The following is a 25,184-nucleotide window of genomic DNA, read 5'->3' on the forward strand; positions in this document are numbered from 1 at the left end:
GTGATATACATAAATTAAGCTATTATTTAAAAATATATGATTGTTCGTAACACCTAATGTTAGGTATGAAATACAACACGGGGGAAGTATATGTGTTTTCTTGGATTTCAATAATCTTAATGGCTTATGAAACAAAACAGTTTCTATGAATATGTAGAGATAAAATGCTAATGCAAAACACACAAGAAAATTCAAAAACTCACTTGATTTAGTAAAATTAAATTATTTTACTACAAATATGTGTTCTTAAAAATTAAGTACCCATCTATAATTCTTGAGAGAGAATTCAAGATTTTTTTCTAGATCCGTTTGTTTCCTCTATATAGAGGACCGTGACATACTTTATAGATCAATATGCACATGATTACAAAACTTGAACTAAAATGGACTAACACAGTTTCCAAGGCTACTTTGTATATTTTCCATTTCTAGTGTTAGCAAATCTGTGCGGAATCTAATACGTCTGTGACCCTCCTTTGTGCAGTGAATCTTGGCCCTTGATCTTGAATTCTTCAAGCTGCTTTTATAGTCTTTCCAATTCACTGATAAAATTTTTTGTTGACTAATAATCTTGAATCTTTAACTTGTGTGCATTCTGAATTATGAAGTTCTTTATCGAGATCTCTTTTTGTTCTATAGAGATGTCACATATCGATAAGTAAAATGACTTATCGATATTTGAGTTCTCTACATGCGTCTTTGATTTGTCGAGATCTCCAGTTCTCTACAAGTAGAGTGACTTGTCAATATCTCCAGTTCTCTATATAGACTTTAGACTTGTCAATATCTCTACTTGTCTACATGAAGATTTGTCTTATCGACATCTCTAGATCTCTACATAAAAAATGACTCGTTGATATCTTACGTTCGCTACATGGACCTTTTGACTTATCAATATTTGAGATCTCTACATGCATATTGACTTATCAATATCTTTTGGGATTTCCCTACAAGTTATTTTGTACTTCTCGACATACTTCTTGATATTCCTTGATATGCGACTTGTCGAAATCTGACTTAAAATATGTTTCCTAAAACAACATTATTCAAATCCAAGCTGCTATACTTTTCTCCGAGGCATAATGAGTACTTGATCTTCCTCTAGAGTTTATTCCTTAGCTTAATGTCTGTTCAAAGAAAAATCCTCAAGTCTAATCTACTTAACATTTTTACAGAAAATAATTACATAATATAAAATTAAATTATCATACTACTTATTTTTAGGGTTGTCAGTATATTGACTTGCCCAAGAACAAACGATATAATTGAAATTAACGATAACACAATACATGATTTGTAGTCTTCGAAACCGAACTTGTAATTAATTGATTATACCCGATTCAACGAAGGACGAGTGGAGACCCATGAAAATAAAGTGCCCTAATGGTTCGATATGGTTTGCTAGAAGATTAAACTATCCTAATTCAGATATAAATTGATGAAATCGGGAGGTAAAATGGATCGATGAAATTGGTGATGTACATGTGTGAGTGGGGAGTTGTATGAGGTATTGAGAGAACAAATATTAATTTACACGACGTTTACAAAAGTGTTATACAAATATTTAAAGATTTTCTAAAAAAATCAAAATTACTTAAAATATGGTGACTTGCATAGCCTTTCCTAGAAACGTTATCTTACTTATTTCCTATATAGCGCTTCATTAAAAAATGCTATGCTACTTTATTTATTTATTTTTATTTTTATTTATAGATTTTTTAGAATATGTTGTCGAGCGTGTTCAACATAAATGCTGTGTAACCATGTCAGTTGCATAACACATCACAAAACACATCACAAAAGTGTTATGTAAGTAATATATCCTAAGTTTAATTTTGTAGCAGTGATAGTGGTGTCTATAAATTAGACTAACTAAAAGTCAATCGAATTTATAAATTCGACGACATGAAATCTAGTCGAGATTATAAATTTATCTAAAAAGAGCATGTCGCGTTTATATATTCGATGTGAATATACGAATGTATAGAAATGTATAATTTGACTGCGTAGGTGGGAATTCAAATTTTAGCAAAAAAAATCAATCTTTTTAAAAGGCTAAATTTATGTGGTCGAATATTTTTAGAACAACTGTAAATACTAAATTTTACTCGCTTAAATTTATAAACTTTTTTTTCATATGTTTGTCAAAGTATTTCTAAAATATTTTTTCAAATGATTTAAAAATATTTTTCGTATTTTTAATTAGTTGTATTTGTAAAAATATTTATAAAATTATTGATATGATGCTCCGATATTGATATAATCAAATATTCATCAAATTTAAATATTTGATTATTATTTATCTTATAAAAATATTAATATGATCTTATCCAAAGATTAAATATATAGTTTGTTCAAAAGATTGTTTTCTTTCCCCATACGTTCAACTTAAGATAATTTAAAAAATTATAAATATTTTCACCATAATAATAATAAATTTTTTTAATGAAATAATGTGGAATAATATTGAAATAAATTAGTATAAAAGCTTATTCACGAGACTAGGTTGAGTTTTCATTTTAACATACGGTCTTATTTGACCACTTAACTATGAATGAAACTTTTTTAAATAATTTCTTAAAAATTGCATCATTTCATGTCGTGTATGAGAAATTATTTCATGTGTAATTGGGGTGAGAATCAAAACCGATAAGATTTTTCATTTTGAATTGTGGGATGATATATTGGATAATTTTATAATATTTCAAAAATAATTTATCAAACTCTAATTCAAAATATTAGAATATCCAATTAGTTAAATTTAAATATTCAACACCCAATGTGAACCATATTTTAAAATGTGATAACACTCCTTCAAAATTTGAGATCTTTTTGAAAAGATTATTTTCATGTATATCTCTCTAACTAAATCTAGGAGAATTAAATATGTGATGACATTCATTGAGGATTTTCATTAATACTTAAAATAATTTTAGAAATTTGATCATAGTACATTAAACACACAATTTTGGAAAATACTCTCCAAAATGTGAGAACATTCATTAAGATTTTTAATAATATTTGGAAAGATTGTATCCAGAATTTTTAAAAAATATATGAGGATTAAAAATGTGCTCAAACAATCTTTTATACTCAAAAGTTATTTTCTTTAAAAGATGTTATAAAAATAATTACATAAACCCGTCCTTTATGCAGCTTACAGAGTGGGAGTATAAGTGGATCCATGTGGAAAAATATGAAATGGGGCAAAAAAGGCGGCGCATTGCGCTTGTTGTTTCTATTACAGACAAGCCACTATAAATGCAAACAACAACTTTCATTTCTTTCTTCATGGGCAAGCCCCAGCTCCAACCAGCAGCCTAATTATCAGCCTCTATAATTCGCTAATGGCAAACCTGAACAACAATTGGCTCCCTCAAGAAAATGTGCATTTCAATTTCCTTTTCGATATACATTATATGTTTATGTTTGAGTTTTTTCGATTTTATAGGATTTTGGAATTATTTTAGGTTGATTTGTATCAGTAATTCGTTGTGTGTCGATCTATCCATCATTTATATGTCTGCTGAATTTATTGAATTCTAGAATTACTAATTATTGTTTTGTTTTTAACTTCAAAGATTATCGATATATCAAGCGATGAAAGGGATAAGGAGGTTGAGAAATCCGCCAACATCCAACTTCATCCACTACTAAAGGTCAACCTGAACAACAATTCTCTACCCCAAAAAGGGTGCATTTCAATTTTCATTCAGATTTACATATGTCTGTATATGCTTTTGTTTTTTATTTTAAAGGAATTTAGATATTAATTTATTTCAAGCTGATTTGTATCAGCAATCTGTACTTTGTCTATCTATTTATCAATGTATCGATCTTATACGTATATGTATTTATTCTCAACTTTAGAGAATTCAATTTTTATTCTATGTTGAGGTGCATCCGTGATCTGTCAGTCTATCGATATATCTATCATATGGATCAGTTTTTTTGTTTTTGATTTTGATGATTAAAGAGATATCAAGGACGGAAGTGATTAAATTGTTTCTTTTTTCTCAGGCAAGTAGTTCTGGATCCAAGATGAGTGGCGGATTTTCAAAGAAGCGATACCCCAGGAAAGTTGTGTTCAAAGCAATGGAGGAACACGGTAGATTTATTCTCATACATTTTGATTGAATTGAAATGGCCTTTTACCGAGAAACTGGTACTGAGCTCAGTTACTTCTTAATTGCTTATAGGTGAAGATGATGAAGAACCGGTACTCAAGACTCCTCTCACACACATGGTAAGTTATTTTAGACATCTCATTCACTCTCTTCTCACACATGTATCATCTACTGCTTCAGTTTTAGGAGAATTTATAGTATATTTAATGTTTTCTATTATGTGAAAATTTATCGTAAAGATTAAGTATATGCTTTAGGAGAAACACAGTTACATTGTATAATCACTGGACCGTACTTAATTATTTGCACATCTGAAATGCAATGAGATATACCGACGGTCATCAGTTGTCAGTGGACCGTACTTAATTATTTGCACATCTGAAATGCAATGAGATATACCGACGGTCATCGGTTGTTTAACTTGTACATGGTCTGTTTATAGCATCTCTTAAATCATATGATCTGTAGTAAATTACAGAAGTTAGACAACAAACATTAGCTGTTTGTGTGGAGACTGATCAACAGTGTCCTAAGAAAATTAATACCTGTATATATGAGTAGTCTTTAGGGTCTAGCACATCTCTAGAATCATATATTTTGCGGTAGACTTAAGAAAATACATTAGCTGTTGGTGGAGACTTAATGGTGTCCTAAATCCTAATTAAGGAAATAAATACCAGTACCAATAGTCTTTAGAGCTTGCAACAAAAGGAGTACATATCTAAAAACTCCATTCACTCGATATGCATCTCATAGAATATCAATTCTACGTGTAGCAAAAGGAGTACATATCTAGAAACACCACCAATCAATATTAATCTTCAAAGAGAATGTTTCACTTATACACTGTGGAGTTAGTATACTATTACGCAATAAAAGTCGAACTAAAGCTTATTGCATTTATCGAAATAAATTATGCTTTATTTAATAGATATACATTACTTGTTCTTAGGCCCTGGACAATCTTGGCGATTGTTTAAATTATATGTCTGATGATCCACACGTGTTGAAGTCCACAAGCACTAATTATAAGAAACAAAAAGTTGTCGAATACACAAAGTCAACAACTTATAGAATCCGCGAGAAGTCGATGATAGGCTTTGGAGTTCCTAATGCCACGAGTACAATAGTTAAAGAAGAAATCGAAGTAGAAGGAAGAGGGCCTCCTTATTTCTACTTGGAGAACGTGGCCTATGCACCCCAAGGGGTGTGGCTAACCATCAGAAAAGAACTTTACGACATTGAACCGGATTTCGTGGACTCGCTTCACATGTGTGCAGCAACAAGGAAAAGAGGTTACATCCATAACCTCCCGATGGATGACAGGTTGCAGATTCCTCCTATCCCTCCGTCCACAATACAAGAAGCTCTTCCTTCCACAAAAGAATGGTGGCCGCAATGGGATGACAGAACGAAATTAAACTGCATTGTAACTCGTCATGCAAGTGCATCAGATGTACAGAGAATAAATGAAGAGCTTCGTAATTCAGGACCAGACCCTCCCAAAAACATAAGAGAAAATGTGATCTGAGAATGCAGAAAGAGAAACTTGGTCTGGCTTGGTAAGAACACTGTTGATTTTCTTCAGCCTGTCCAAATAGAGTCAATAATGGGATTCCCGGAGGGCCATACAAGAGTAGCCTGCAAAACTACTCAATACAAATGCCTTGGAAATGCGTTTCAGGTACGCAATGCAGAAAAAAAACTTATCCATTTCATTTATTTCTTAGATGAATATGTTCTTAATAATTATTCACAAATAAATTATGTTAGGTTGACACAGTGGCCTATCATCTTTCTGTGTTAAAGAAATTATTTCCCAAGGGCATCAGAGTCCTTTCATTGTTCTCTGGTATTGGTGGAGCCGAAGTTGCTTTACACCGTCTTGGAATACCACTGAACTTTGTTGTCTCGGTCGAAAATTCCAAGGATTGTAGACGGATCCTGAAAAATTGGTGGAGACAAAGTGAACAAAAGGGCCGGCTGATTCACATTTCTGATGTGAAAAAGGTAACAAGTCATACGCTGATGCAATGGATGAAAGAGGCCGGTAGATTCGATCTGGTTATAGGGGGAAGCCCATGCAACAACCTTGCTGGGAAAAATTTGAAGACAAGAACTGGCCTGGCTGGTGAACAGTCTTCATTGTTCTATGAGTATACGCGGATTCTTGGGCTAGTCAGAACTTTGCAGCATAGCCCATAATGCAATATAAGACGAAAATTAGTTATTGAATATTGATATAGCATATTTTTTATTTTTCTGGGTTGAGTTATTGTCTCCTTGTTTTTTATTGCAAAAATTAGAGTAGATATAAATAATTTTAATTGCATGTTTATATATTGTTAACCATTTTAGTACTCATTTTGCATAGAACCCACAAAGGCATATAGGAAAAAAATTAAATAACTAATACTGATTTTGTGGACCTTATTATTTTTTTAAGTTGTTAAGGTGTCCTTGATTTTCTATGCAAAAGTTAGAGTAGCTAACCATTTTAATAGCATGTATATTGTTTCTCATTTGTGCTAATGAGTATGATATCTATTAGCTTCAAAATTATTTAATAAATTGAAGTTGGAGGATATGTTTATGTTTAATTATGACATATATAACTGATAGTTAAATTTTAGTTTGAACATTTTAATGATTTAAACAATTTTTATTAAATCAAAACTTGTCAACTTTTAGGAGACTTATAATTTGACAAAATTACAATTGGAAGTTTATCAAAGAATGAGGCTAGTTTCTTTCCAACTAACTGTAATTTGGTGCATCCATCAATCTCTTTACTTTTATAACACTTGTAGCCAAGGTGGAGAGAGAAACTTCTCTAACATTTGCACCCATTGGGCTAACATATTGTGTTAATTTTGGAGCAGAAAAATGACTAGTAATGCTATAATTTAAAAAGTTTAGAATTAAGTAAACTTACACTATTATTATTATTATTATTATTATTATTATTATAATAACAATAGCAATAACAATAATAATAATAATGATAATAATAATAATAATAACAACAACAACAACATTAATAACAACAACAATAACAAAAATCATAATAATAATAACAACAACAACATTAATAACAACAACAACAACAACAACAAAAATCATAATAATAATAATAATAATTATTATTATTATTCTGATATGAACTTATGTATTTAATTTCAAACCTAACTAGCTTAGAACACGCGTGCTCCATTAATATTTTATATTTTTATTTATATTAAGATAATAATTAGTTGATGCGATTTTAAATAACTTCACTGTCAAACATGAAAATATTAATTATTTATGTTTTTGGTACTATACTATGATCAAAATATTATATTATCATTTAAAAGATCTACCAGTTTTGAATAATAGGGATAATAAAAAATGGATAGCAAAACTAAGAGTTTGAACCAAATTACCAGTAGTTAGGATAAATTATATACATAAATAATATAAATGTATGTTGTTGGAGGGATTTCAACTGTCCTATGACCTTAGGAAATGCATGGTTTTAATATTTAGTTCTACAGATCCCATAATTTGATTAAGAAATTTTGACGTCATGATTGCAAGAAGAGTAATGCTAGAGGTACGAAACAAAATTACAAAAAATTGTCACAAAATGACATGGCATGGGTGATGTGACACAATGAAAAAATTCAATTGGTTCTATTAATGTAACTGCAGGGGTCCATTTATATTTAGCCAACCAACATGTGACATGTGGCATTTGTAACTATTTTAGTAACTCATTTTGTACCTCTAGCATTTTCTTTGCAAGAATAACCAAACCAACAAAAATTTGGGTATACCAAACTATACCCATTCCCTTTATTAGATTATGTGTTTGTATCATAATCGAAGTGGTTTTAGTTTAGTTCTTCTTTACCGTCTTAACCACAAATACCAAATAATCTTCAGCGTTGATTTTGTTTTTAATCTAAATGGTCTATATGTTTTTTTTTCTTCACTTTGTCCTTAGGCAATGTTTAATTTAATGTGCGTGGGAGACCATCACGTTCAAGACATGTATATGTTATACATAATTGTTAATAATTATATCTCCTTATATATTTACTATTAAATTATGTCTCCTTATTTATTTAGTATTGGTTAATTATGTCTGCTTATGTATTTAATATTAGATTATATTTCCTTATCTATTTAGTATTGGGTTTATCTATTTAGTATTGGGTGTTTATATTATAAAAAAAGTGGTTTTAGTATTGTTTTTCTTATCACCTTTATAGCAAATATTAAATAATCTTGACCATTGATGTTAATTTTAATCTAACTATCTGTATGCTTTATGCGGTTGTACAACCAACCAAATATCCTTCTTATACTACTTATATCACTACAAGAAAATAGGATAAAATCGACCCTAAAAAAGAGTGGGTTAAGAGGAAAAACAGTCGGTTAAAATAGTTATAACCGACCACAGGGCATGGTCGGTTTTAGCCTGGTCGGTTATAACTTTTGGTCGGGTTTAATCCTCATAACTGACCAACATAGTGGTTGGTTAAGTGCCTGGGCATTTTATGCAAATGTGGGGTCACTGTGTACACGTGGCAACACGTGCACGTGTTGCCACGTCACTGAGTCATAACCGACCGTAGGTGGTCGGTTATGTCTGTTTTTAAAAAGTTGACTAGAACTCATAACCGACCGTGGTCAAAGTGTGAACATCGGTCAGTTTTATTTCAGAAGCTAACTTATATGTGATAACCGACCGTCCTAAAACCGACCACCCTCTAAAGGAGACGGTCGGTTTTATGAAGAAGGTGATCGGTTATGTCCCTTGACGGTCGGTTTTCTGGGTTTTGTAATGGTCAAAAGTGGTCGGTTATGCTTATTTTCGGTCGATTTTAAGGTCTGGTTTTAAAAAAAAATTACAGATTTTTCTGCAGTCCTTGTATACCAAACCAAATCAATACACAAACCAATCACAAATCCAATCCAATCAAAACCAAACAACCAAACAACAATGATAATCATTAAACTATATTACTCAAAATCATTCGCAAAGACTAGTAAATTTCACAATTAAATCATAGTAATTAAATCCAACACAAACATTCATATACTCCAATAACCGGAGGATTAAACCGTATTATTACATCATTATAATCAATCCTAAATAACCGACAAAGTATCAAACCATCACAATATATTATATTACATCCCATAAGCATCAAATTACAATAGCTTAAAACCGATCAATGTAAACTAATCCGACAAATCAACATCGGACGATCTACGACCATCACCGCCGCCATCACCACTGCCACCATCAAAGTCCTCGTCATCGGAGGTCTCATCCTCAGACGTTTAATCCTTATCGACTTCCATAGCACGCCGATTGTTTTCCTAGATACACAGGTTTAATTAAACTAGTTAAAAAGAAGAAACAAAATTTATATGTGAATGAAACAAATAAATAAACAAGAAGGTCAAAAATTATACATCCGCAACATGATTTTCCGTCTTTTGAGCGATATCTTCAATCAAGGAGCCCACGTTATGCAGGATCTCGCCACCGATAAGGTAATTCCATTGCAACCTTTGACTATGATCGGAGGATGGATCTGAGGCCTCGACAGCGGTACGTGCGAATGTAGCTATCTCCGCATCGGAAAGTTGGCGAGCAAACGTATTTAGATTATCACGGATCTCCGCAAACACATTCCTCACGATGGCAAGATATACATTGTCGGGGATGGCTTCACGTTATCTTGGAGCGGATGAGGATGAGCCGGCTTCATTCCGTATAGAATCTCGGTACCGGGTAGCAAGTGTAGGCAAGAGCTCGGTGGCCCGAGCATTGGGGAACCCCACCGCATAATTCTTTTTTGGCCTTGTACCTTGGGGGACCTCCAAGGCTTCGATCCACCAATCCCACGACTCATCCCGATCACCCGTTCGTGTAAACTCCAAGGGCATGCGCTAGAGAATGGCGGTATATCGTTCCTACAAATTCATTTAAAATAATTAACGATGCATTTAAAATCAAATAAAATGCATATAAAAATGCATTTAAAATCACGTAAATACATATAAAATCACATATTAATGATGTATTTAAAATCACATAAAAACGCATATAAAATCACATATAAAAATGCATTTAAAATCATATAAATATATATATAATCACATATTAATGATGCATTTAAAATCATATAAAATGGATATAAAATCACATATAAATGCATTTAAAATCACATAAATACATATAAAATCATATATTAACGATGCATTTAAAATCACATAAAAATGCATATAAAATCACATATAAAAATGTATTTAAAATCACATAATACATATAAAATCACATATTAAAGATGCATTTAAAATCACAAAAAAATGCATATAAAATCACATAAAAATTGTAATTCTTTTGTTATATATTTAATATTTGAGTTGTAATTTTGAGTTAATTTCATTGGTTGTATGAATTATAATCATTAATCCATTATTTCATTTAAATAGTTTTTACAATTTTTTTCAGTGTTGGACTTGAGTTCGGACTTGATCATTGTTGTTAATTTGGAATTGAAGATCAGGCTCTTGCTTCACTACTTCGGTACTTGTTAGTTCATCTATCCAGGTTTCATTTTCTCGCAAGTCTCATGCTTATTGCTTTAGTGCAAAATCTGCTAGCACTAGTACACAAATGACTTTTAGCCACGGTCAAAATAGGCCTTTAGCGTCGGTTTTTCAGCGTGGTATATGCAGGGGATGCTAAAGGTATATTCTTTTTGCGTCGGGTAATTAGGTGACACTAAACATTTTTAGCATCGGTTAGATAACCGACTCAAAATTGCCATTAACCAACGCTCTTGCTTGGACAATTGTGTTGGTCCAATAAAGTGCCGACGCTAGAAGTTGTAATTAAATGCGTTGGTTTATCAAAAAACCGACGCTGAGAGTTAATATTAAAGGCGTCGGTTCTTAAAATTGCCGACGCTATATGTTTATGTTAAAGGCGTCGGTCGTTGAAAAAGCCGACGCTATATGTGTATGTTATAGTCGTCGGTTGTTCAATAACACCGACACCTAAAGTACTGTAAAAAAAATATTCTTTACATTTTTATTGATATCCTGAACCTGCTTTTTACAAATACCAGCATTCCCATAAATATAACTGAATAATCAAATTAACTAGGAATCAAATTGAAATTAAAGTAGGTCTCAAGCTCTCTTTTCAATTTTTTGCACAATGTGGGACCTCTGGTCCTTTTCTTGGAACTGGAGTCTGTATTATCTTTATCTGCATTATCTTTATCAATAGCAATTACCTACAACAATATAAAGATCAACAAGTCAGGAAGAAGTAGAAGTATTTTGTTGATTTCAAAACCTATTGTAGACTTGTAACAGTAAAATGTGTATAAAAGTTGTCTTGTAGAAATAATTACCACCTAGGTTATTTCTTCTCCACTCTGTTTGGACATAAGAAAGGTGAGCCAAAATCACAAACACACACACATGTTTCTGCTTAAAAACACACACACATGTTTCCAAACTTCTTACCTGTAAAAAGGTTTACAACAAACAGAACTATGAGTTTCTACTTAAAAACATGTGATTTACTGCTAACATATCTCTTAGAATATTATTTCAAGAAACGTGTAATTTTGCTCGTAATTCTAATAGTAATGCACAAACAAGTCCTAACATCTTTTATCTAAATATAACAAAGTACCTGCTATAGATTTGAGTTCTTATAGTGAAGAAGGCAGCTTCAGTGCAAAAATTTTCTCCTCTTTACAAGATGTCCTCTATATACTAACTCTAATAGAACATGTTATTCCTTTTGATGATTTTTCCTTCTTAATCTCTTCAGCTGGATCTTCATCCTCCAATTTCTTTACAATCCTTTTGTCCACGACGCTGTCAAGCATGCTTATCTGATGGCCTACTTCTCTTTTTTGCAACATTTCATCCAGATTTAAAGAAGATAAAACCTTGTTATTAGATTTATGTACATCTTCAGTGTTGACATCTGCACCATTCATCACAAGAAGCTCGCCCATTTCTGAATGGTTTTCCTCCATCGCGATTTGGATATGTGTTAATCCATGACAATCTTTTGAATCTACAACCAAACCGTGCTTCAGGAGTTCTTTCATGACAGCTACATCATTCCTCCTTGCATCTGTGGTTAAGAGGTACCCTGCAGTGCATGGATCCGAGATGGAAGCCCAGTGGTAAAGTATTCTGAATATGGAGTGGTGTTTTGCTGCTATGGCATCCCACATTGCAGTGTTACCTTCTACATCTGCCATGCATATATGAATGTTACTATGATTACAAACAAACTGAGAAAATAAAATGACACTTTGTTCTCTTAAACCATTATGATAATATCATTCTTGAAAAATTAGATTGGTGAACATTTTAGCTACTCCTTGGCTTACTGTGTTGATACCTAGTCAATAATTAGAGTGTGATCTTGATACCTATGATTGACACCGAAACTTGAGAAAAGTTATTTTCTCTTAACAGATGAACAAAAATTATAAGCCTGCTAAAAATATCTACCTCTTAGGTGTATGTTACATGCATGCTTGAGGAGTACCAATACACATTCTTCATGCCCCTTTGATGCTGCAATATGCTGATGCACAACAGAGAAATCGAAACAGATTTCATATTTGAATGGCAGATATGTGTATCCTTACTTGGGATTGTGTTTGCAGTCTGTAGTTATAAACTCGTAAGTATACGTATTTTACCAGTGGTGTTCTTCCCTTTGAATCTCCTATGTCGAGGTCTAATCTTGCCTTGAGAAGTTCGTCAAGGAAAGCAGCATTTCCTGTGCTGACAACTGTTAATAAGTTGATCGACATATAAGGATTATCATCTTCTTGATTCCCACTATCCACTATCAAGTCCCCTATATTCAACTCCTTCAGCCTTTTATGATGCTGAAAATTAATCGCACACAGTAATTTAGTCTTAGTCATTCATTTTAATATGGTGCAGTTTATGTTCATCTGTGATGATTTTATTTTCAAACAGTTACTTTGGGAACTACTTAAATATCTAATTCATTGTAGGATGGATGGGAGAATATCAATTATATATTTGAGAGAATTTTCTCCTCTCTGAAGGAGTTTGAAACAACATTGAAGCTGAAAATATGACAAAATTACCTGAAGGAAGTTTTTGAGAATGGCAACATAGTCTTCTTGTTTACTTTGCATTTCTTCAATAAGAGCACTAGTTTTCATCTTCAAGAGCTGCGAAAGAGTCTTGGTTCGATATGTAACAGCCTGTGGCCTGCAGCACAGTGCATCTATTTCTCCAAACATATCTCCAGGTTGCAAAATCCCAACAATTTCCTCTTTCTAGTCCATCTCAGAGTGATCAATTAATTCCACTTCCCGTGACACTATTATATAAACATCATCAGGTGCTTCATTCTGCAATATCACATCCTCTCTATGTGGTATATATTCAGCCTTCAGATCCACAGCCTGATGAAAAATAGGCAATGCCATTACATTAAATACCTGTCTTATATTATATACACTTCCTGTGTTAGACAGTTTTAAATTATTTAATCACATAAAAATAGTGTCATATGCACATGAGAATCAAGAAGTCCAATGAGACTGTCATTTCTGAACTTTCCGAGGTTGGGAAACTTACGAAGTAAAGCTAGTAAAAGGCGCATGTTTTTAATCACGTGAAAAAGCATATGTCGATGATCATACCAAGAGCAAGAGAGTTTCCCTTGATACATTCTGGAAAAGATAGCCCCTCTGGACGGTTGGAATAAATAAATGTTGACTAATGCTTTTGATAATGGTTTTGGTAGTTGTTCAATCAGTTGCTGCTGGTTCAAGCTCTCAGCCTTGAATCTCAAGCACATATAAGCTAGTATCTGCTCCCTGAGTCTGACTGGCAAGTGGTTTCTGCTCACAAAGTTTGACGTTGCTTTAATGCTATTCCTCTACAAAACAAGCACAAGAAAATTTCTTGAATTCTGAACTTGATTTAAGCCTAGACAACTAGACTCATAACATCTTGCGATGCAAAATAGAAGAGATAAAAAGGAGGCTTACAAATTCCATGGTACGACTAGTGCCTTCAACGACTAAATTTGTCATATTACCAATAATGTAAGCTGTTAAGCCAAGGTTGATGAGCATGTACACAGCTGATTATTGTGTACATGTGTGTGTGTTTGCCAATAATGTAAGCTGTTAAATTCGATGCATCAACATCACTCTTAGCTACAAGTTTCAATGTCCCAAAGCAGATTGAAGATAAAATTATAAAGTTTGTCTTGTTCTTAGTATTCATACTTAACTACTGAGATGAAGAAGAATTTAAAATTTTATATATGTTTCCGGTTAAGAGAGCAACTGATTCTAAATAACAGAGCAACTCATTTTACTACCAGAAATAAAGCAGTGTTAATCAAGATCAACACAAAAAGTCACAAGTAATGCTAACACATATCACAAAAAGTAAAAGGAAGATATAATCAATTTAGGCCACACTTGCACTTTAAATTTTATAAACCAACAAATTTATGTATTAAATTAATATCCTTGGTGAACCAAGATTAGCAAACACAGTAAATTTAATCTAATTATGTTATACAAATGTATGGCAATATATTTAGAGAAAATAAGCTGAACTAAAATAATAACAAATCTTAAAATTTAAATTGTTAATGAAAATAAATAAATTAAAAAATGAAAATAAAAAATGAGAGGGAGAGAAGAAGGAGAGACAGACCGGGAGAGAGGGAGGAGATTACCGATTACAGTGAAGCAGGGCTAACACAGGAGAAGATACGAATTTAATTAGATAAATAGGCTGTGAAAATGAACAAAAAAGTAATATGAACGTGTATATAGGTATATATAGGGGAGTGCCAGAGAGGGAGAGTGCGAGAGAGAGGGAGAGTGCGGGAGAGAGACCTGAGAAGGAGTGCGGAAGTTTCAAACTCTTCAATCGGGAACTATCACAGAGAAGATGTAGATATAGGGCACCGTGGAGAGAAACTAATTTGGGGATGAACTACTAACTATAGGATGGATTGTAAACTAAATGATGTAATGAGTATGTTTTTTTAATTTGATGTTTTTTAAATTAATAAAAGCTGCCATATAGATTTATAAGGTAAAAAATTGATGGTTTGATTTTAATAATAATATATACGATAGTCAAGATAAGACTAACGTAAAAGGGTATAATATATGACGATTAAAAAAGGACCGATGTAAAAGGCTATATTATATACGTCGGGTATATAATTGTCGACGAAAAAGAGTAATTAGTGTTTGAAAATTAATTGAAAAGTTGAAGTAGTCAACTAATTTGAAACAAATTTTTTTCATAAAAGTGGACATTTATTTTTGAAACGGAGTAAACAAAATTCAATATTGTGTGAATATCAACAACATAGAAATATTATTACTTCTATTTTATTTAACATTTCGATATAAAAAAACAAAAAAAAATATTATTTTTGGAAGTCTTTTAACTTTAGCAAATATATCATAACTCAAATTAAAAAAGATTGTGAGATACATATGATAAATAGATAAATATGTGATTAGAAAATAATTATACAAAAACAAAAAAATTTAAAAGAACCCATTCAGTGTCGTGACATCCCAGGTCCAATTAATTTTTTACTCTAATACTTTTAGCGTCGGTTAAATTAAAGCCCGTAGCATAAAGCAGAAATTTATAGCGTCGGCCAACTAGAAGCCCGTAGCACAAAGCATACTTTTTAGCATCGGTTATAAACGGCGACGCCATAAATACTTTTAAGCGACTGTTACTTACAGAACCGACGCTATTAACACTTTTAGTGTCGGTTAAATTAATAACCGACACCAAATGTCGTGCACATATACCTATTTGCGTCGGTCAATCTTGCAACCGACGCAGGAAATACCTTTAGGCGTCGGTTCTTTAAAGAACCGACGCTAAAACTACGTTGCAGAAAGTACTTTTTGTACTAGTGTAGCTGCTTTAGTGCAAAATATTTTTACTAAAAAGTATACACCTGGTATTGACAAAAGAAAAAGAAAAAATAAAGAGGAAGAAAAAATTAAGTCACTAAATGGATCTCTTGAATTTTTTTGGAAGAAAGCCTAACAACTTTATATGTCTATAAAAAAGAAGAGTATAAAATTGTCGAAAAAGTGGTGTCTCAGGTTTATAATACTTTTACACAAGAACACGATGTAATTGATGAAGAGTGTGAGAACGAGATAACTGAACAAGAAACCGAAATGATTGAAAGTGTGGTTATTGAAAATAGGGAATACATTAGTCCTAAAGAGTTTGGTCCACTAACTTTGAATATGTATGATTCTCAGGTATGGGATGGATTAAATAGTAAAATGAGGGATTTGCTAGTTGAAAAGGGGCCTATTAGGGAAAATATGATTATATTTCCCAAGGATAAACATAATAGGGGGTTTTCAACCTATTATTCTGATCAAAAATTAAGAAATGGTGAACTTGTCAAAAGAAAATGGTTAGTTTACTCAAAAGAATTAAATGAAGTATTTTTCTTTTGTTGTAAAGTGGTAAAAAATGCTAGTTCTAAAAATAGTTGGAGTAGATGATTGGGTACATTTAGGTGAAAAGCTTAACCAACACGACGATAGTCTTGAACATCTTACCAACCTTAGGGTGTGGGCTGAATTCTAAGTTATATTGAAAACAAATCAAACCATTGATAAAGAATTGCAAGAGCAAATTAAAAATGATACTGAACATTGGATGCAGTTTATGATCAGAATAAGTGCTATTGTTAAAATGCGATGAATAATCTGGCATTTCGTGGGAAAAATGAAAAAATATTTGAAGATTCAAATGGTATTTTTTTTGGGTTTTCTTGATTCAATAGCTGAGTTAGAAAGTACAAAATAATTTGATAGTAATGTTGGTTTCGAGTGTAAAAGGTGTAATATTAAAGACAATCAAAGAAGGTAAATATTTTATAGTGATTCTTGATTACACTCCTGATACAATCCGTATGGAACAAATGACTTTGGTGATTAGATGTGTTGATGTTGTGAGTCATCTTGTAAAAATTGAAGAGTATTTCCTAGAGTTTTTAAATGTGGAAAATAATTCCGGGTTGGGCCTGTTTGGTTAGTTAGAAAATGCTGTTAAATCTCTTGATTTAAATATCAATGATGTGAGGGACAAGGATACGATAATGGTTCTAATATGAGGGGGAAACACCAAGATGTTCAAAAAATATTACTTGATGTTAATCCTAGAGCTTATTACATGCCTTGTGGTTGTCATTCTCTTAACTTACTCTCTGATATGGCAAATTCTTGTGTTAAAGGTAAATCTTTTTTTGGAGCATGTCAAGCTATATGTAATGTGTTTGATAGTTCACCCAAAAGATGGAATCTATTGCTTGAATATATTGATGATTTGATTTTAAAATCCTTAGGTATGACAAGATGGGAAACTTAAATCGAAAGTGTAAAGGCAATAAGAACACAAGCTCCAAAAATAAGAGATGCTTTAATGAAATTAGCTGAAATTTCCGATGATCCAAAAATATGTCGGGATGCTGAAAAATTGGCCTCAAATGAATTTTCAAGTTTTGAATTTATATTGAGTTTGAATATTTGGCATGATATTGTGCACAAATTTAATTTGGTGAGCAAGAATTTGCAATCTGAAGATATGCGTCTTGATGTTGTTATTGCAAGTTTAAAAGGGCTGGTTTCTTTCTTTGAGAAATATAGAGAAAATGGGTTTACATCATCTATGATTGATGCTAAAGAGCTTGATAATGAAATGGATATTAAACCTATTTTTCTTATAAAATGTAGGATTAAAAGAAATAGACAGTTTGATGACAATCCTGACACCGAAAGGGAACAACAATTTGCCTTCAAAAATTATAGAACTGATTATTTTCTTGTACTAGTGGATATGGTACTTTCTCAGCTGAAGATAAGATTCAAACAAATGGAACTTTTTGAGTCTGTATTTGGTTTTTTTGTTTGATGCATCCCGGCTGATTTCTTTTGATAATGAAGGACTAAAAAATTGTTATACGAAACTAGAAGAAACCTTGAATGATGGTGATGATTGCGATATTGATGCAAAACAGTTACTTTCAGAATTATAAATCTTATATGAGATGCTTCCAAGTGTAGCATATGATTGTGAAACATCATAGAATTCTCTAAGAGTCTTAAAATTTGTGAAGAAGATTGATATATTTCCAAATATTTTAGTTGCTTATAGGATTTTATTAACTATACCTACTGTGGCATCTGCATAATGGAGTTTTTCAAAGTTAAATTTAATTAAATCTTATTTGCGGACAAGTATGAGTCAAGAAAAATTGAATGGATTGGCAATTTTGCTTCTAAAAATGTAAGATGAGGTCACTTTAGATGAGTACTGATGTATTGCAGGTTTCAAATTTTAGATTTTATCAGGATGAAGAAAGTCAAGGCTTAAAGGTATGTAATTTTTTTATTTATGATGTACTTTTGCCACTTTTTTATGTTTATAAGATATTATTTGCTTTACTCTATTCAATCATAAATTTCTTTGAATTTTTTCTTTATATTCATATTAGTAATTTTCTATAAAAGGACCCTAAATTTTTTTTTCGCACTAGGCCAACTAAGTCTTAGGGCCGGCCGTGATTACTTCATTTTATTAATCAAATAAGAAACATCATTTTTAAATTTAGATAGCTCGTTAATAGTTGATAATATTTGCAGTGACGCCTTAGTTACACGCCATCCTAAACCTCTCATTCATCCTCGATACTCCAACGGCATTATCCGAGCAAGTAAGTCATCATTTCCAATATTAGTAAGATCATGTTCGGGAAAATTTGCTGATATATCAATCTAAAATACCAAAGTTTTATACTCATTTTTAACTTGTAGTAGTATAGTGCAAGACAACGATGCATGAAATTAGTATATAAAATAATAAAAATAAAAATTATTACCACATCCTCAAGAACTTGCAATGTAACACGATCATTTATTACACCATCTACATCACGCCTAGTATATTCCCACATATCTACTCGGGTCATAACAAGATTTTGTTGCCTGCATTAATTTTGTCTTGAAGCTGCTCACATTATAGATCTCTATGGTTAGACCTATATCTTCTTTAATCACATAATGAAGACTAGTTAGAAGTAATTTCTTAATTCATATGATAAAGAATCATAGTAATTTATTAATAATATAGTATACATGCATAAGTATTCACATTATATTGCGCTTTCTATTTATTTCTGTTGGTAATTTTTAAATATCTACAAATGATATTGACAATTACAGTGAGAGCAAGTTCTAGCAAAATATTTAAGTTTTCATATGTGATTCTAATGCTTTACAAGCTTGTTGATCAACAATTAAGTTGTCCTTAACAACATTAGCACTCAAAAAAATATTCAAGCTACCCCTTGTATTTATTCTAACAGAATGTCCAGTTTCAACTTGCGTAAAATTAGTACTACATAAAAATAATAGTACTTCAATTTATGGAATCCTGTTGTGGCAACAATTCGAAAAGAATTGTAAAGCAACCAGACTAAGTTACTTGCTTGTTTAACTTACAATTTTTTCTCTAATATGCGCGTAGCCAACACATGCCTTCTTATATCGTGCCTCCATTCCCAAATCTTTTTCTTTATTTTTTCACTTTGTTCCTATAATTAAATGGTTAGTAAAATATAATATGCAAAAAAGTAATTTTTTTAAATAACAAACTACTAAAGAAAGGGAAAAAAGTATACATTAGATTATTCTTTCAATGAATTTCCAATAAACGGTTTCCACTAACGTCCCACTTTCGATAGGTGTGCGTACAACTTGGGTGGTAAAGTTGAGTAGTTACCATTTTTATCTCGAGCAAGACTCCTCAATCTAGTTCTAAATTGTCAATGCAGGTTACCAACACGATCAATTATCTTTCTCCAATGTTCATCTTCAACCCCACGAAAAGTTTCCTACACAATTGTTTACAATAAATCATTCAATGTTTTAAAACGTGAAAATATTTTAAATGCAATTGACCTATATGGATATTTGTGTTGTATCTTGTAGTTGTCAAGCCTTCATAATTTAACAGACATGTTGCAGTTATAATCATGCCTAACTTTCTATTTAAAGGCCGGAGAAGTAAAAAGTCATTGAATGTAAATACAAATAATTAGAAAATCTGAAAAATGCAATAAAAAATTATGAAATATATTTCTTAAAAGATTCTTATTTGGTAATCACATCTTGTACATATGTGTCAGAGACTATTGAGAATTTAAATAAATTAACACTCTGTTGATAATTTAACCTTGTACGATAGACATGTTTAAAGTGCTTGATCAATACAAAACAAAAGCCACATTTTCCTTGTTGTAAAAATATAAAATTTGTAGAAAGCTAAAAAATATGTAGAAGGCCACTTTTACCGTGTTTCAGGAAAAATAAGCAAAATAAATGGGTTGATTTATTTTAAGATTTTACAATAAAATGGCGAAATGTGATGGAGTGTTCTACTGGTTTTTATGTACTAAAAAGCGATGAAATATGCAAAGCCAAGAAAGCTAAAATTTTAACCATTTAACTGTTCTCCTGACCTTGCTCTAATTTTAACCAAAAATAACATTGGAGAAGAACATATTGTACCTTAACTTCATCTCATAAATTCTATTTTACAGTCTTCGGTTCCATTTTGCGCCAATCATCGCATGTAATTGGGATATTCCTTCTTCAATAACAATCGACAAAATGTACTAATATCATTGACGCTTTACCAATTGATTGTCCCATTTCATTCCAATTAACTTAAAACACATTAGAGATAACTAGTACAAGTAAATAAAAATCTCCTACATAGTGTCAATAATTATATATTTTTAATTACCTATTGGACGACCTCTTCCCACTTGGGTGGCACAAGCATCCCTGGTTCCACCAGCACCACTTGCACTAGAGTATTCAACAAAGAAATACAAATTTAATACAAGATCTGTACACAGGTTTATAAACAAAAATAAATACAGTTGTTGATACTTAATTGAATTTACTAGTTTCCTCTAGTCAATACAAAATTCTTATATTAAAAAGAAGCATAATTTAATATGAATATTTTATAGTACACTTATACTAATCACAATCCTCAACAAAGAAAACACAAAAATTAATAGAAGACCACTGCACAGGTTTACAGAAAAATAAACACTTACTAAATTAAGATATTAGTTTGCTCTAGTCAACACAAAATTGTTATATAGTATTAAACAAAAGCATAATCAAATTAGGCAGTTTTATAGTACCAGATAATAAAAGTACATAATTTAAAATATGCAGAATAAATAATATAAGACCAATTTATGAGACTAGCTTGTATAATAAGAAAGCATACATTAATTTCATAGATTTAATTTTTCTTTTGCGTTTTTGTTCGCCTTTGATGTTTCGTGCCTATGCACATTGTAAAATTCAGGATTCACGTATTCACCCTCATCATGATCATTTCCGGAGTAAAAACATTTATAATCGTCACTTTGTCCATATCGGCGTGAAAATTCATTCCAACAAAAGGATCATCAATATTATCAAGTTCTATATCTACACCATCACTGACTTGATAAGTGTTGAGTTTGTTTGAAAAGACAACAATGGACCACTTCTTATCAACCGGATCAGTAACATATGGGCTTGTGTTGCCATTATGAGCGAATCATCTTTGTACCCAATATTTGCAAGATTACCCGTATAAACCCGGAGGCTTAAACTTGTACGCCTCCGACATTGTTAACCCAATCACAATCAAACACCGGTACTCTAAATAAAACATAATCGAGCTCCCAAATATTTTTAATCCTTCCAAAGTATGCAGTCTCATCTAAAACTGGTTCTTTTTTATTACTTGATGATTGGTGTAGTGTCGTATCAGAAATTGAAACTCCACTATTCCGCATTATGCTCCTTGCATCATGTTCCCTTGTGTTAAAGGTATACCCATTTATAAGATAACATTTATAAGAATACAAAAATAAATCAGGACATCTTGATAACCATTTAACTCGATATGGTATTGATTCGTTATTTTCAATTAACTTATTTGCAACATAAGTTTTGAACCAATCAACAAATGTGCGATTGTGTTCCACTTATATCCAGTTAGCGCCTCTTCTTGGATGTTCTTCCCTGGTGGTTTGCTTATGCAAGTCTACAAAAGGAACAACATCAATGGTGTTGTGTTAAACATAAAGGTGCGCACAATGCCATTGTGTCCGATGGATCTCAAATTGTTGACCACCAATTACAACTTCACTGTCAATCCTACCGCCGTGACGATCACTTGGAAGACCAGTTGCCTTTACGTTTTGAATAAATTCTGACCAAAACTCTCTTGCTTCTTTTAATAAATAGCATTCTGCTATGAAACCCTCTGGTCCAGACCTATTTATCACATATTCTTTCAAAATTTTAAATATCGTTCGACCGGATACATCCATCTCATACGAGCAGGACCATACATCCTAGTCTCATAAATTAGGTGCAAGGTCAGATGAACCATGATGTCAAAGAAGGATGTTGGAAAATACATCTCAACCTCACAAAGTGTCTCAATAATTTATCGCTATAAATACAATAACCTTCTTGGATCAATGATTTTGTTACTCATAGATTTAAATTACCAACATAATTGTGTGATAGTTATTCACACCTTTTCAGGTAAGAGAGAACGTATAGAAATTGGAAAAAAAATTCTCCATTATGACATGAAAATTATGTGATTTCAAACCCTTTAATTGAAGTCAATCGAAAAAATAAGACTCTTGATGTTTGATGAGTATCCTTCTGGCACCTTAATAGAATAAAGTATTTGCAGTAACACTCTCTTCTCATCTCTAGATAGAGTATGAGCGGCAGGAGGTAAATAGGGCTTTTTTCCTGGCTTCTCCACATGGCCTAGTCCATTTTTTATCCCCATCTCCATCATATCCATCCATGCATTTAGACCATCTTTAGTTTTACCCTTGACACCTAATAAAGTACCAACTAGGCTGTCAAAAACATTTTTCTCCACATGTATGAGGTCGATGAAATGTCCAACTTAAAGGTCCTTCCAATAACTCAATTTAAAGAAGATCGAATGCTTCTTCCAACCCCGAGTGGGAACATCCTTTGCAAACTCCTTACCAAACTATATGTTTAAATTTTCCACCTTTTTAAACTCGTCATCACATGATGGTATAGGAGGAGCATGTTGTTCTGCAACTTCCCCGTTGAATATTAAAGGAATATTTCTGTACCGATGGTTTGGTGCCAACCACCGCCTATGCCCCATATAAACATATCTCACATAATTTTTCAGTCTAATATGATCTGTCTCGTCACTGCATATAGGACATGCATAATAGCCTTTTTACACTATACCCGGAAAGATTTGCATAAGCAGGAAAATCACTTATTGTTCCGAGTAAACATGGCCTTTAATTGAAATTGATCTTTTCTACGTCCATCATATACTTCAATGCCCCCTTCTAATAGTATTTAAGTCCTCGATTAAAGGTGCCAAATAGTCATCAATGTCATTCCCTGGTTGTTTTGGACCAGATATCAAAGTAGACATTATCATGCGCTTCATACAAAGCCATGGTGCCAAATTATATATCATGAAAAATACATGCCATGTACTATAAGAACTGTTTTGAAGATGGTGCGGGTTCATTACATCTATTGAAAGTGCTAGGAAAATATTTTCTTGGTTCTTTCCCGAAATCCTTATGTGTATCATCAACTGTCTTCCACTGAGGTAAATCGGCAGGGTTTCTCAACAACCCATCATTAATTCGAGAATCATAATGTCATGTTAAATTTTTAGCATCTTCTGCACTAACATATAATCTCCTAAACTTGGGTAATAATGGAAAGTACCACATAACCTTGGCTGGAGAATTTCCAATTTTGTAACATTTTAATGCGCACTTGGGACATTCGTCAAACTCTGCATACTCCTTCTATATAGAATAAAATCATCAGGGCATGCATGATTCCTTTCATGTACTAATCCAATGGATATGAGCATTTGTTTAACCTCGTACGTTCTACGAGGGAGGATATTACGATCGGGTAAAAGTTTACTAACATCTATAAGCATTTGTGTGAAGAACACGCCAGAAACTTGATGTCCAACTTTTAAAATATGCAAAGTCAATACAGCCGATAGTTTGAAAAACTTGGTGCAACTCGGCTACAATGGTAAAGTGGCATTATCCTTTAACTTTTCATGCATATCAGGATGATCACGTAGCTCTTCCTCATTAAAATCATTGGGGATTTCATTTTTATCACTACCATTACTGCCCTTAGTGTCTCCAAAAACCTTGGTATCCACTATATCTGCAAAGTGATGGTTTGAATTCAAACTACTTGATCTATGTTCTCCTTTTCTTGCACCATGATAGGTCCAACATGTATAAGGTTTATCGTTTCCTTCACACACTAAGTGTTCCTGCAACTTGTCCAGACCATCAAATTCTACAGCATTCAAACATTTTTGACAAGGACACCCAATGAACTTGGTATCATTATTTAACATGTTTAACTACATATTTACAAAATTCTTTCACACCATTTTTATATTCTTCTGATAATCGGTCTACATTTAGCCATTTACCATCCATCAAAACTAACTGCAAATCCATGTATTTTTCAGGTTATAATTTGTTAACTAAAGTTTAAAGCTTTTATGTAAATTTAAAGAATATCGTAACCCATCCTACAAGTTATCTTCACAAATCTCGATATTAAAAAATATTTTAATACTATATATATTCTAAAAATTCCCTGCAACCTATCTTTATCAGTTAGAATGCCATGTTATGTAAGTAAGTCTTTTATCTATAATATACATAATTCCTAACGTCATTAATAAAATATGCAAGAAAAAAGGTACTTGAACTGAACAATTCTAACATAGTTAATCAGGATAAGTACCAAGTCAGATAATTTAAGTAGAAAGAATAAATTTAAAATCTTATTCCTC

At 32.2% G+C, this 25,184-nt stretch overlaps 2 pseudogenes; one reads left to right on the top strand and one right to left on the bottom strand.

The window, feature by feature from the left end:
* The first annotated feature begins 4,041 nt into the window (after positions 1-4,041).
* On the top strand, positions 4,042-6,332 carry LOC141663718 (DNA (cytosine-5)-methyltransferase DRM2-like; annotated as a pseudogene).
* Positions 6,333-9,464: 3,132 nt separating this feature from the next.
* Positions 9,465-24,737, bottom strand: LOC141663720 (potassium channel AKT3-like; annotated as a pseudogene).
* Between the last annotated feature and the right edge of the window lie 447 nt (positions 24,738-25,184).

This window comes from Apium graveolens, chromosome 6 (genome assembly GCF_009905375.1).
Source record: "Apium graveolens cultivar Ventura chromosome 6, ASM990537v1, whole genome shotgun sequence".
NCBI classification, from domain to species: Eukaryota; Viridiplantae; Streptophyta; class Magnoliopsida; order Apiales; family Apiaceae; genus Apium; species Apium graveolens.